The sequence below is a fragment of the Tachypleus tridentatus genome, chromosome 13, assembly GCF_004210375.1.
Source record: "Tachypleus tridentatus isolate NWPU-2018 chromosome 13, ASM421037v1, whole genome shotgun sequence".
In the NCBI taxonomy this organism is placed as follows: Eukaryota; Metazoa; Arthropoda; class Merostomata; order Xiphosura; family Limulidae; genus Tachypleus; species Tachypleus tridentatus.
In genome coordinates this window covers 88,487,625-88,503,021 of record NC_134837.1, presented here as the reverse complement: position 1 = coordinate 88,503,021, position 15,397 = coordinate 88,487,625, and positions in this window count along the sequence as shown.

Genomic DNA, 15,397 nt, shown 5'->3' with positions numbered 1-15,397 from the left:
CCGTACAGATATCGTACAACCACTGGATACAGTTTTGAGTCATTCATGTCTGCGGATCCATCTGTGGCTAAACTGTAAACACTGTTAGTAAGTATGCTTGAAATCATTTTGTCATCTTCACAACCCAACATTTGTAAAATGGCTGTAGATTTGGTTCTAGCACAGCCATATTGTTTCGCTATATCAGAGTCTGGGAACATTTTTCTGAATAGATGTCCTGCATGATCGGTACAGCTAGGGGTAAATTATGAGCAATAACGAATTGCGTGAACATCACTCCTGCATTTATGGCTCCACATTCTGAATTCTTACTCATAAATATCATTATCTGTATCGTTTTTGTCTTCGCCTCAGCCTTTTGTTGGTAAGATGCCGATTTTGTATGTCTGGAACAATCGTTTATTCCGCCATGCGCCACAGAAAAATCGATGTGACAAATTGTACAAAACGCACGACTGTCACTAACTTTAGATGCAATGACCGGATATTTTGCACTATACTCTTTCCTAAATTTTTTATTCACAGTTTTAGTCCTTTTAGATTTCCCAGAAACAAGACAATCTGGGGAACAAGGCCTCTTTTTCTTTCCCCATCTACGCGAGCGCTGATTGGCTGACAAGTACTGATGACGTAACTATGGATTCCCCCACTTACAAATTATGGAGAAGCACCACACTCAAACTATTCGCAGACGTTGGAGATACAAATATTTTTTTATTATTTCAAGCACAAACATGATTATCGCAAATAGCCATTTGGACTATGTCTTTTATTTATTATCAAAATTTATTTGTACTCACTAGAAATTTTCTTTTCACCCCTTTCAAGCCCTAGGGGAAGAATTTATCACTTTATTATATAGGCCTATATAATATATAATAATTTGGAAGTTGCAACAAGTCGTAATATTTGTCTGTATGAACGTATAGTCGTAATGTACACACCAAAATCTTTAATGATTACGCTCAAATCGTAATGGTTGGCATCTCTGGAATAGTATGACATGCTAACAAAAGTACCAACAACTTTTTCAAAAAACACGTTGTTCAGCATTGCAAATTGTTTAAGTTATTTGAACAATACAAGTATTGAAAGAAAAGTAACTTAATTGTCATAGTTTAATATTCAAACACCTGTGTTTAAACATACTTTTAGCTATGTGATTAGCAACGTTTGACAGAGTATTATAGTTTAAACTCAAGGATTTGGAACGCTTTATTTTTTTCAAAAGAATTATTTCAATCACAGTTGTGTTGGAAACAACTAAAAAGCAAGTATTCTGGTGACAAGTACAAAACCACCTTTAAGAAATCAAGAGCTACAAACCTTTGTTCAAGTGTTATTTATTAATTCATCTTTGGTAAATATCTTTAGAGATTATTAATAAGAATAATCTGTATTTTAAAATTCATATTGGCCATATTGTACAATTTCTACAATAGAACAGAATATATTATGTTTCATTGAACATAATGAGTTCGGGATATTATTTTCTAAATAGCCTCTAACAGAGATATTTGTATTTTGAAATGTATAAGTATATATCATTATATTCTGTTCATATCAGTGATTATGAGTAATTCACCATGGTTGTAAACAAAATGTTATAGCTTATTTTATGAAGTCTTATCTGTTTGGAGTGCCATGCACATCTGCCTTAAAAACTCTAAAACTTCACTTTCTATCCCTGCCTTTCAAAGTAAAGAGTTATTTGAAAGGTTAATTTATTTTGCTTTTCCTGTGCTTTATTTAAAATAATCTTAGAAATAGAAGTATATCAGAAACTGACAAGATTCCAGCCTTATTATACTTAAGCACATTCAACTGCAACGAATGAATAGAATCATTTGATTTGTGTTACATCTCAGGGATCCTAGGTAAGCACATTGTGATCTTTGTAAGTAAACAAAAACGTAATTAAATCTATTTACAGTATAAAAATATAATATTTATATGTTGTTACCTATTAATACACTTAATGAACACAAATATTGTTCTCTACATATTAACTTCTATATTGATGATGAATGTGAAGTATTAACATGTCAGTGCTGTTATATACATCTATTCAGTTGTGTTTTTGTTCAATTAAAAATAAATGTATATAAAGTATGTATGAATATGTATGTACATTTTTTCCTTTTTATGAACTAAAGAATTACATTACTTTTCAATAATATAAACATATAAACCTCTTCAAAGAAGGTTTTCAGTAAATAGTTGTATTAGCTACACTTTAAAATTATATAGTGCTTTTAAATAATAATGTTTATAACGTATATAAAAACGGAAAATGTTTGTCCATGTTATGAGAGAAATGTTGTTTGAGTAAATTAATGAATGTTTTATATTAGATTTGAATATTTCAGATTTACAGTTTAAATGTCAGAATACAGAACATTATATTGCGTCCAATAGCTGCGTTTTCTATGCATCATAATTTACACAAATGTTACTTATGCGATGTGTTCTCAGCAATCAAGCCCAGACATAAAATGTTGGCCTGGCATGGCCTAGCGCGTTAAGGCGTGCGCTTCGTAATCTGAGGGTCGCGGGTTCGCGCCCGAATTGCGCCAAACATGCTCGCCCTCCCAGTCGTGGGGGCGTTATAATGTGACGGTCAATCCCACTATTCGTTGTTAAAAACAGTAGCCCAAGAGTTGGCGGTGGGTGGTGATGACTAGCTGCCTTTCCTCTTGTCTTACACTGCTAAATTAGGGACGGCTAGCACAGATAGCCCTCGAGTAGCTTTGTGCGAAATTCCAAAAAAAAACAAAAAACATAAAATGTTTTTTTAAGGTATAGCACGAAAATGAATATTACTAGTTTCTATAGTAATCTTACAGGCACTTTGTCCATCGCTTCATAAGAAAATATGATAAAAAATTAGGTTATATGTTTTTTTTGTTTTTTTCTAAATAAACATTTCTGTATTGAGATACAACTACCTGAAAAACCAAACGAGTTCTCGTTTGTTGATTGTAATCTACTCCATTGTTATGTGTCACATAATAAAATTTAAAAGTGTTTCATTTAACACTGAAAGTATTCCGTTTCCAATAAATATAAATAATAAAATTAACATTATATCTAGCAAACCCAACTTTAGATAGCTTAGACGCCATTAAGTCGAATCAGAGAAAACAAAACAGATAAAACTAAACGCTTAATACAAACGAATGTAAACACCAGTTGCATAATGGTAATTAAAGTGCAAGAAATATGAATAATTATCTGATTTTCTTCAGTGTCTGCTCCAACCTTTCTATACAAGCTAATAGCTCGTATTTCATTAATAATACGATTACCTGAAGGAACTTAAATCCACTAAATTTAATCGATGCTGTTCATGAACTCTGTTCAGACTCTGATTCAATGTTATGCTGAATATCTCTTACTTTTCTTAACGTTTTGCTCACAAACAGACTTCTTTAAAGCTCTGTTGTATGTGTATTTTTCTTATAGATCAAACAAGCAAAAACTCTTTGTGTATTATTTTTGTGAAAAAATTTAGAAACAAGAACTTATGATATATATATAGTTTCTTGTTGGAAAATTCAATTCGTTCTTTCAAATAATGTGGAATCAAAAAAATAAAATTCTGAATCCTTTTAAAAGTACAGTGTACATAATATTTTTCTCTAGAACTGTGAAAACAAAATTAAGAATGTGTAAAATGAACGACAATGAATCTCGTTACCTGAGTATATTGTTAACATTCTCACTAAATGGTGTTGTTATTTGACATGATGATGACTCCAACATTGGATTTTCATAATTTTAAATATAGCTAACAGAAATATTTCTATCCCTCACAAGAGAAATAATGAAAATAATTGTGGAAAATACACATATAGGATTAATAAAGAACAAACAATAATACTTAGATAAGGAAGTTATTAATGGAAATAAAAACATTACCACAAAAAATATGAAAGAAAAGCATATAAGTTGAAACATGCACTAACATTTTCCATGCGGATTCTTTATTTTATAGACCACTACGGCTTGCTTTCTTGTTGCTACACAGTTTGTCAAAGTACTACTGAAATGTTGTTCTTTCTATGTTTTTTATTACTCCCCACAACTCAGCCATGTAAAGGGTACACGTATACAACTTTTTTCATTTCACTGTTTGTAGTCTGACGTATCATTTTAAAATAAACAAATGCACTGGAGCGTGTCAAGCCTTGCAGAAGTTTTCCGAATGGAGTGTCTTTTACCAATCAAAACTGTCTTTTTTACACGCTTATTTGTCATGTGGTGTTTCATTCCTGTAAATATAAACGAAATTCACACTACTAATACTGAATATAGTATGACTGCCTATGCTTTGTACTGATGTGGCACTTTTCGATTCGTTGGATACCAATATCTCATAGTGAAAGATGTTAACACTTGACTGTATTTGGCGCATTTAATATTCACGCGATAAAGAGGAAAACTACTCGTAATATTTGCATTCAACTTCATTTTTTTATATCAGTTCCATAATTATTTCTAATACTCTATTATATTTCCTTTAATGTTTTATGACGTTTGTGTTCCTAACTAAGAATTCTTTAAGCTAATATTCAATAATATTAATACAAATTTTAGAATATTGGAAAGAATATATTAATAATCTCAGTGAGTTTGTTAATTCTAATAACTAACTTAGAGATGTAAGCATATAAAATTTGTAGTAAACACTTAACTATACATACACCTTGTATAAAAATTAATTTTTGCGTTGAGAAGACTCACTAAGTTTAAATCAGACAACTAGTAATTCTAAAAGACTGTAAATGCTTTATTAGCTTGGTAATATAATTACTACCACCGTTGTTAAAATAATTATTATTGGTTGTGCAACCTCTTTTCGTTATATAGTTGATGGATGTTAAAAAACGTTAAACAAAAAGAGAAATTTGTAAAAATAAACTATACTAAAGATATAGTTGATGGATAATGTTCCAAAATAATTAAATTTATTCGCAACAGCGACGTTCCACGTCCCGTGCTCCTCATACGACACCATCCAACTTCTTCAATCATGTCCCTCGCTGGTGTAAGTCTACGGATTTACAACGATAAAACCAGGTATTCGATTTCCCTCGGTGGACTCAGCACATAGCCTGATCTGGCTCTTTTCCTATATGAAAACACATACACGCTGTTTGATCATACTCACCCGTTGGCCATATTTACGCGTTATTTCTTTACATCGTAACTTCCTTTTATGAACCAACTACGAGAGACAGGGAAATCAGTCTTAAACTGCAAATCGTGAGAAACACATTTCACTGTTTTTTTCACTACTTCACATTTCACTACTTCCAAAATCACATTTAAACGGATGAAAGACACATGCGTTGAAATAAATGCATCAAAAGAATTTACATGAATTTTGTGAATTGTATGTCATCGGTCATATTTCTCATGAAAAGCATCTGTGAATTTCATGATGTACCTGGAAGCTGTCAGAAATTTTGATTACGAACAAACGCCTTTTTTGTATTATTTCGTTTGTTATACTAAGATATGCGTCCCGCTTTTCGGGTCGGAGAGTTATATAGTCTTCATTCTGGGATGTTGGGGATTTTTCGTTTTGACTTAGGACACAATTTGGGAGAACGTCTCTATCTCAAACGCTCTATAGTATAAAAGTAACTAGTGTAAGTTGCTCTTGTTTATGGGGTTAACACTTGAACGATTCTCTGATAAGATTGATAAAATATATTTTAGAAACTGTAACTTTAATGTAACGTTACTAAAAATAATAAAGTTGTTAAAGCTAATGAGATTTTATAAATATTACCCAAGACCTTTACCACATACAAAGTTTCAATTTAAGATTATAAAGATTCACTTTTTGTTTCTTTACTTTTTGGGTGTACACTTAGTGTTAATTTGTCGAAGAGTAAGCTATTTTAACGAAAATATCCACTGACGAAACGATTTTAAATTTAGTAAACGATGTCAATAATAAAACAAAGCAGCCCCGCTTGGCCAGGTGGTTAGAGTGCTCGATTTAATATAAGGGTCGCAAGTTCGAATCCCCGTCACGCCAAATCAAGCTCGCCTTTTTAGCTGTGGAGGATGTTATAATGTGACGATTAATCTTACCATTCGTTGGTAAAAGAGTAGCCCAAGAGTTGGCGGTTGGTGGTAATGACTAGCTACCTTCCCTCTTGTCTTAGGAACGGCTATCGGAGATAACCCTCGTGTGGCTTTGTGCGAAATTTAGAAAGAAAACGAGACTCACTACTTATGTCAGAGACGTGGCAAACAAATTAGCAAAATAATTTAAGAATCTGGTAAATATAACAATATTCTCTTGACGATAACTAAAATTACAAGTGACTTCAAAAACTGAGACACTGATTACTTGTTGTTGCTGAGGTGATAAATTTGACATTCTGTAATTACTAACAATGGGTATCATTGTGCAACGTGAATCCTCCAAGAAAACGGATTGAAAGAAAACAAAACGTTCGATGTTTGGCAATATCTTACATACAACTCCACAAGAAACAAAAGAATTTCTACTATAATTAATAATCAGAACAGAGAATGCGGTTACAGGATATGAGGAAAAATTACTTGATGATGCCTTTGCCAGCAAAACCATAGTTGTAATAAATAACATATTTGTGAAACGTACGATTGTCTTTGTTTTCCTCAGTTCTGTAAATAAGGTAAATCTAAAGCGGTATTTCTATGGGCGCCATCTACACATTGCAGAGAAGATAATGAAAGAATGGTTTGAACTTCGCGCAAAGATACATGAAGGATATCTGCGCTAGCAGTCCTTAATTTATTAGTGAAATACTAGAAGGGAAGCAACTAGTCATCACCACCCACCGCCAACTCTTCGGCTTCTCTTTTGAAAAGGAACGCCTCCACGCCCACACAAAAATATATATATAATAAATGCTGTTGCAAGATGTAGCGCCTGAAGCTACTTGCTACTATGTGATTCCCTCCTAATGTACACAGTGTCGCATTCTAACAAATAATACAGTTTAACTTGCCATATACTCCTGAAAGAGCTTATGCCTTTCATTTGTTTGGTATTTCGTAGAATTATATGGTTACATTTTTGTGATCATTGTAAAAACGAGAAAAGTGTAATATTGTGCGATGAAGAAAACAAAATATGGCAAAAAAAACCTGCTTCTTACAGTGATAATAACGCAGGTTTTACTTGTGCAGTCACCATTTAATTTGATATTTTATTTTATTCTTACAAACATGTTTTATCGTTTCGTGTTTTGGAATTTTAAGTTTATCGTACATGTCATCTGATTGTGTCTTAATTCCAATAACAGCGAATATATGTTTTCAAAAAAGGCGGTAATCGATTGCTGTTAAAACAGCTCCAACAAAATATTTTTAGTGCTTAATTCAATACACACGTATTAAAATTTTCCAGAAGTTTCTAAGAAGGTGATATTGCAACCTGTTTAATCGACGTTTATTATTCTAAGACACCCCTTTATTTCATAATCAGCGTTGTGCTATGTACTAACTGATGGTGAATTTTTGAACTTTCACGCAAATTTAAAGGGCTAACTGTGTTGTCAACATTAAGTTTGAATTCATGGACTGAAAGGAAAACTCCTCGTTAATAACACTCATCATCAACATTAATTACAAATTGCATTTTCCTTTCGTTTTTTCAAATTTATGGCAAAGTGACTAAAGTTATCTGCGACTGTACATAATTTTAAACTATACTGACCAGATGGAAGGCAGTCAGTCAACATCTTATTACCCGCTATTTCTATACCAAAATCCAAAACAGGGTAACTCATTTAAAACTAAGTGACATTCAAAATCTATAATTAAGTGCCTTTATGAACAAATTTCTAAATATAATCTGCAAGTGAAACATACATACATACACACATGTATATATTTTACATGAACTTTTGAAAAGTGTGCATCACATTGTACGGAACAGAAAGAAAAAACCAAAACCTAGAATAATTACGACATGTTTTGTGAAAGAGCTACCACTTAACTACCACGGATTCAGCAAGCTTAACGACAACACCTCAATATGTGTCATAATAAAAGAGCTGTCATTCATTACGTTGAAGCTTTTCGAAAGTAAACTTCTGAGGTCGTACCGGGGATCATCCTCAACTGTCTCTTTTTGAGAATATACGAACAAATATGGGGAGAGGATGGCTCATTTTAAACAAAGGTAGTATTTGAATGAAATTTATGCACCCCTAGTTTTACAGGGGTAAATTACTATATGCTTGGGCCCAATAGCCTTATTTTTATTACTTTGTCACCAAAATTCATAGAATTAGACACTTATGACCCCAGTTCACTTATCCTCAAGTTTCTCTTAATACAATGTCAGTCCATTAGTCTTTTAAAAATTACAAAATCTTACGCAACGTTCATAAACACTATGGTCTTAAAACCGAGTTAAAACTGGTACTTAGGTTAATTATTAATTTTTTTCTGTTTCGCAGATTAGTTTCCGACAAAAAATTGCCATGGTATTTCAGTGCACGGAAAAATCTAAATATTATAATTTTAACACATTTGTAGCACACATATTCTGTCCAGATATTAACATAGATAAAGAAAAGTGATAACTTTCGTTAAAATTTACCATTAGTCAAAATATAAAACTGTTTGTCAAATAACTTCATGAAGTGAATAATTATTAATTAAAGTTTGAAGGCTTTAACTTATCAAAACGATTGTTAATTTAGGAACTTTTCACGTAGAGTCCATCCAACAAGTTTATTTTGTTTTGTTGTGATGCACAAAGCTACTCAAAGGGCTACTGTGTTCTTCCCACCACGGGTATCAAAACTCAATTTCTAACAGTATAAGTCCGGACACATACCAAACCATCCGAAGAAAAACTGGATTACATTGGAGTCACAGAACTAGCAGGTGAGTAAGCTTTCAGGTGACTGTAGGAACTTTCGAAGAAATGAATACACATTCATAATAAAATATCAAACGTCCTTCATTTAAATTTCAAAGATAAATATAAAACATGACTCGAAGACTGTAAATAATATGATATTATGGAACTTGCTTTACTTCTACATAATGTAGAAACTTTGAACTTACATTGCTGTACTCGATTAAATTCTTAAGAAATTATTATTAACGATAACTTTAATTAAGACGTTTTATCTTACGAACAAAAATACGTGATTGTTCTATCAAATTAAAAAAATTCTATTGCTTGTTTATTTAGAAGTTAAACACAAAGCAACACAATGAGCTATCTTTACTCTGCCCACCACGAGTATCAAAACTCGAATTCTGGAGTTGTAAGTCTGCAGATATACTGCTGTGCCACTTGGGGGCTAAGATGCTATTGCAACTAATTGTGCCTCTGAGTAGTTGCTCAACACAGCCATTTCACTTTCCAGTTTAGCCAGCTCTGCGTGAGCACAGGATAATTCAGTCCCAATCACTTAACAAAGTGACCTGAGAAAATTAATTGATGAATACAGCTGCTTGGAGAACTTAAGAGGAGACAAGATACTATCACATATTAATAACTGCTGTGAAATTACGTACTTTTCAACTAAACACAAATATATATATAACGACGAAATATTCATATAAAGGTAAATATTAGTTTTGAATGATAAAATGGTCAGATTTAAGCGTAAAGTACACACTTACGCAGGACACCGTAACTAAAACTAATTGACAAACAGTTTGCTTAACATGCCTTACTAAGATAAGTTTCTGATGCTATAATCATTATGTGCTTTAGCTCTTTGTTCTGGCATTTTCTTAGCATTTCTAATTTACGTTTCATGGCTTGACTTCTTAAGCAATTCAGTTTTAATTTGATGTTCAAGAAGCTAATGATGATGAATTATACCAGCATCTAATTGGTTGAATTCGGTAACGCGCTCTTGATTTTGTTTAATATTCAATATTTTAAGAAAAATGTAAATTTGTTAAAAATTTTGCTTTGAGAATTATAAACAGTAATAAATGCATTTACCCATCTTTGTTTCAGCTTTTTGTTCATTTCATTGTGTAAACACACAGTATTATATTATATTAATTATATTATATATTGTATGAAAATAGCTGTTGAAATGTGATGAAATAATTCATTATCCATTAAAGGCAATGTTTAGACTTTTTAAAAACGACAAACAACATACAAACATACACATATATTATCAGTTCTTATAATGAGGACGTTAACTGCAGAATCACAGATTGTACACATTATAACTGTTTGCTGTACTCATATGTTATGTACTTAATTACGTAATGATTTCGCAAATCTCAAAATAATACAACTCCGTTTCTTTAATTTTCTGTTTAGTATTTTACACTCAACAAAAGGATGTATCGAGAAGCTTTATGTACTGTTGGTGTTAATAATTTAAACGAAAGCTGGTGTATGCTTGAGAATATACACGCGTATTATTATGAGCTATATCCTCAGTAGCATAAATGTTGGAACTCATCTTGATAAATAACTGTACAGTGATTAGTATGTACGTAACCTAATAATGTCAGATTAAATGTGTAATCTTATTTCTAATACAGAAGTAATGTGAGTAAAATCATTTTGATATGCAGATTCTCATATACATATCTCTGTGCATCTATAAACATAACTTATTTCTGTACTATTTTCATTAGATAATGCTCACACTTCTCACATTTAAGTGAATAAAATCTGCTATAGTTAAGAAATTGTATCTTCAAATTGTTTAGAATTCTTGAGTCCGATTTTAACTGAGAACCTTAACATCGAAATCGTAACAGTTGTATAATGAAATTATTAGAACAAAACTTGCCGGTACTTCTGTCACCTAATTTCTGTAAGACTAATGAAAGTTAAAAGTTCGACCAAATAAATAACTTAAATATAGTCTTCGAAAAGTTCTTACCTTTTCGTTATGTGCCTTGATGTGTGTAGTAGAATAAATAAATAAAACCATATTTAAAACCGTAGATTAATGTTTAATGCAATGTTTTAAAATTTTAGTATTAATTTTACCATTATTTAAATCTCTACAATTTCGTGGAGTAATGAGGAATAAGGGGAAAAACAACTAGCGTAATCAGTCATATTTGTTATAAGAAATTAGTAATAGGCCTATTACATTTTTAATGACATATTCTACATCTACTGTCTTAAAGATTTTCAAACATTTGAAGAGTATATAAAGAAAGTATTTGAAACATGTTTGCTATAGCCATTACCAACATTGTATTTCATTCAAGCCAGAGATTATTAGACTTGCGTGAATGTAACAAACTGAGCGTTGGTTGAACACTATTTATACTATCCATTTGTTATAACAACAATTGTTATGGTGTTTACGCCTTTTCCAAGATGGCGAAATATGATTGTAATTAATTATACTTGTCATAAGACATGAGTATTAGGTCTATTATATTTTTAATGTTAAATTAATAGGGATTTCAAAAACTGCTGTTTATATGTTATATGTTACAATCTCTTCCAAATAATAATCCAGTCTTCACCACATTGAATAATTTTAACAAAAGAACAAACTAGAACGTATAAAAAATTCATTAACACAATTATGATAAAAATAACACTTAAGAACTGTAATAATTTGATTAACAACTTTATTGACTTTTATAAGAATTCAGCAGACTCTATATATTAAATTGATTATTTCAAATGATTCTTGAAAATGTTGCATGTAGTTGAAATACGTAAATTTAGATAACATATGACCCGTATATCAAATATTTTCATATGGTGCGAAAAAGATAGATTAGTTAACACACCACTCGATCTTACCAAAAATGTACAGAAACATGCTTTGAAAATGTTTAAAACATATGTTTAAGACGTATAGAAGTTAGGATTATTAAAATATTAACTACTAAACCACAGGTGTCGACAGCCTTCAAATATACATTGTAGATGACAAGCAAAACGCTCTGATCGAGTTTTTCGCATGAATATAAATATATAATTTAAGGACAAAGGATGAAAACGTTTAATAAAGTAGTGAAACAAATAATGTATCGTCTGAATCATTAAAGCTCTTTGAAAAATTACACATGACGCATTTGTTTCTTCAAATAGAGTCAGAAGGTGGAAACCAGTTTTTACACTCATTTAAATACTAAACAAATTACTGTCTTGGCTGTAGATGGAACTAATACTTGATACTAAACTATGAAAAATAAGAAGATATGACTTAATCAAAAAGAAAGCGTAACACTTACTGAAGAAGTACCTCCACTTAACTTCCAACTTCACCCACGTTTTGATTTGACATATAATGTGAAACTATTTAATTATTTCAAAACAAGAACAAGAAAATAATCACTGGATCATATCACCTGTTTTCATTTTGCTGGGACAAGGACAAATAGACAAAGACGCATCTATATTAATATAACGTAGAGGTCATCTGTTCATCAAAGTTCATACAGTAGTAACCTGTGTTTGACGAGTTTTTTTTTTCTGTACAGATGGGCATTTTTATATAATAAAATCCAAAAAATGCCTTATAAGCATAATACAGGATTTCTTAGAAGCGTTAAAGTTATCAATCGATAAGGCACATCAAAACTAACTCAATGTGTTTAGTGGTTTTGATAAAATTCTCACAATAGGATGTCGGTTAGCATGCAGTTTTGCAACATATAAACTGATAGTAGACCATTTATCCTTGTTGGTTTGCAGCAGAGGCGACTGGACTCTAAAGTTCTACCAGGAAAATGGGTTGAAAAAATGGTAGAGAGACCAAACAAATTTGTAATAAAAATAACAAATTCGCATATTTAAGCAGTGTATGCAATTTAAGTTAAAAAGTAATCATACATAGTTCTCGTAATCAATAATTTTGGTGAAGTAAATGCTTTTTGACGTATTGGTATTTAAATCTTATTACAATGGCAATGAATAAATAATTATTTCTCTATTGTGTTGACAGAGCATTAAGTTATTTTTTATGTACCTTTCCAAGGGTACCCATCGAATTTTCCCGGTGTCCCAGTAGGCCATTCCTCGCTTAGTAAGGGGTAAGTTTACAGACTTACAACAATAAAATCTGAGGTTCGATTCCCTACGGTGGCCAGAGTGTACGTAATTAACTCACTTTATATCTTTGCGTTAAAACAAAAGTTAATTATAAATCTCGTTAATTAACGTGAAAATGAACAGTGAACTTTTACAAGTTCAGTAAATAACTCTTAAACTCATATACGAAATGATAAAAAATGTTCCGGAAACTGTACATAATGTAATAGTATGTATTTTAATGAGTAACATTTATTGCAGAATTCTATGATAAAAACCAACAGAAATACCTCTTTTTAACACAAAATATATTAAAGGACAATAGGATTATTCAACTTCTAACAAACGTCTTTTGTGACATTATAAAACTTATCGTTACTATAGAAATTGGTTTAAATAACAATTTTTAAATTTCAAACAAAATATTTAGTAGCCGTATGTTGTTTCCCACATAAGATTCCACCTGTGCAATCTAGTTATAAAATAAGATTTATTGAAGTAATTGTACTAAGACTATCTTTTTAATCCACATACAGGTTCTGAATCTCAAAATTAAAATTCTTTTCATTCATTACAATTAACATTTTAACTTCTTTCAAAACACGCTTGTTTGAATTGTGCCAATTTTGACTTCTTGGCAAATGTTAACTCAAAGACTTCTTGAATGTTTTTATGAGCTAACCAATCATAATTCTCAATCAAAATGACAGAGTCAGATATATCTTTGAATGTTGGAATATTTACAATAGAAATGACCCTGTTATAGGGCCTAGTGTGTTATTATATCTTTAAGGTATTAAAGCTTTTTGTAATGAAACGTATATTCACACATGTTAAACGTTAACACCTATCAAGGTTTTTATCAGGAGTTCAGTATAAAACAGCATCATTAATTTAGCCATTTATCACAGTGAATACACGAAACAAAGCAAATAGCACATCTTTAGGAAAAAGTGCTAATATCCATACCAGACGCCCTGAATACATATTTACTTCAAGTGGGTTTCTCGTCACCACGAATCACAAGTGACACATCATTAGCTGAGGAAGTTTATTCTGATCGTAGATCAAAGTAAAAAAAAAATATTGGCTAAATGACTACTTTGTTTAGTGACTCGTTCTGATCGAATTATACTTTAAGCATCAATCATTGTTTTCTTTATTGCATTACTACAGTAAATTAACCATTATTATTTAGATGGACCAGGTTAACACATGCTTCCTATACGACTGCATGCAATCAAATTAGTTTCAAAGTACATTGAAGATCACTGATGATGTGATATCTTAATTAACTGGACTTGTTTTAAAAAAATATTTTGCAGAGAAAATGAACTTCTTCTTCTTTCTCTTGTTAATCTCAAGTCTGCATGCTTCGTCACCCCACAAAAATTTGCTACACACTCCTGTGCAGATGATGTTCCTCTATTTCCAACAGTCTGTTCAATGTTTTGTCTTTATATCTACCTTGGTCTTCCTACGGATCTTTTTTCCATTTGGCATCCACCCCATATATTTCATTGGATACCTCTCCTCATCCATTATTTTTATCTATCTGTACCACCTCAACTTGCTTCTCTCTCCATATACAGTCCATCATTGAATCCACTCGAAGACTCATTTCTTATCCTCACTTCCTATTCTATCATCATGAGTAATTCCATATATAAGTTTCAAAGCTTTCATTTCTGATTCCAGTATTTTACTCACTGTTTATTTTCTTGCATAATACCCATGCTTCCGAGCAACATACCAATAATACTCTTGACATGGTTTCATAAATGATAATTTTTACCTTTGTAGGTATTCAATTTTTTTTAATTAAAGGATACAGTATTCCTAGATTTCTACTGTAGTTTCCAATTATTTGGTCTGTACCTTTCCATAGCTAATTCGTATTTAAATCTACTGCAAGATATCTGCAGCTATTAACTGATGATTACCAACCCATATATCACAACTTATCTGTTTCCTAGAAAGCACTATTATCATGGGATTATTTTATTAATTTCCTTTTGTTTATCTTCAATCCACTATCCCATTCATTAACTGCGTTCTGCAAGCTATTCGTATTTTCTTCAGCTAATGCAACATCTTCAGCATATATATATATATGTATACCAGTAATACAGTATATTCATCATATGGCTTAACACAATTTACTATTTAATCCATGTATTGCGTAAACAACAATGAAAATATAATGTTGTTTTCTTCTGCACCCCATCTAATATCTCATTGAATTACTTAATGACAAATGTAAAGCATTTACTTCTAGATAAAAATATTCATATCGAGGTTTTTTTTTTTTTTACATTTGACTATAAAATCGACTTTAAATCTAGAAACAATATGCAATGAATGTACATGTTATAATATTAT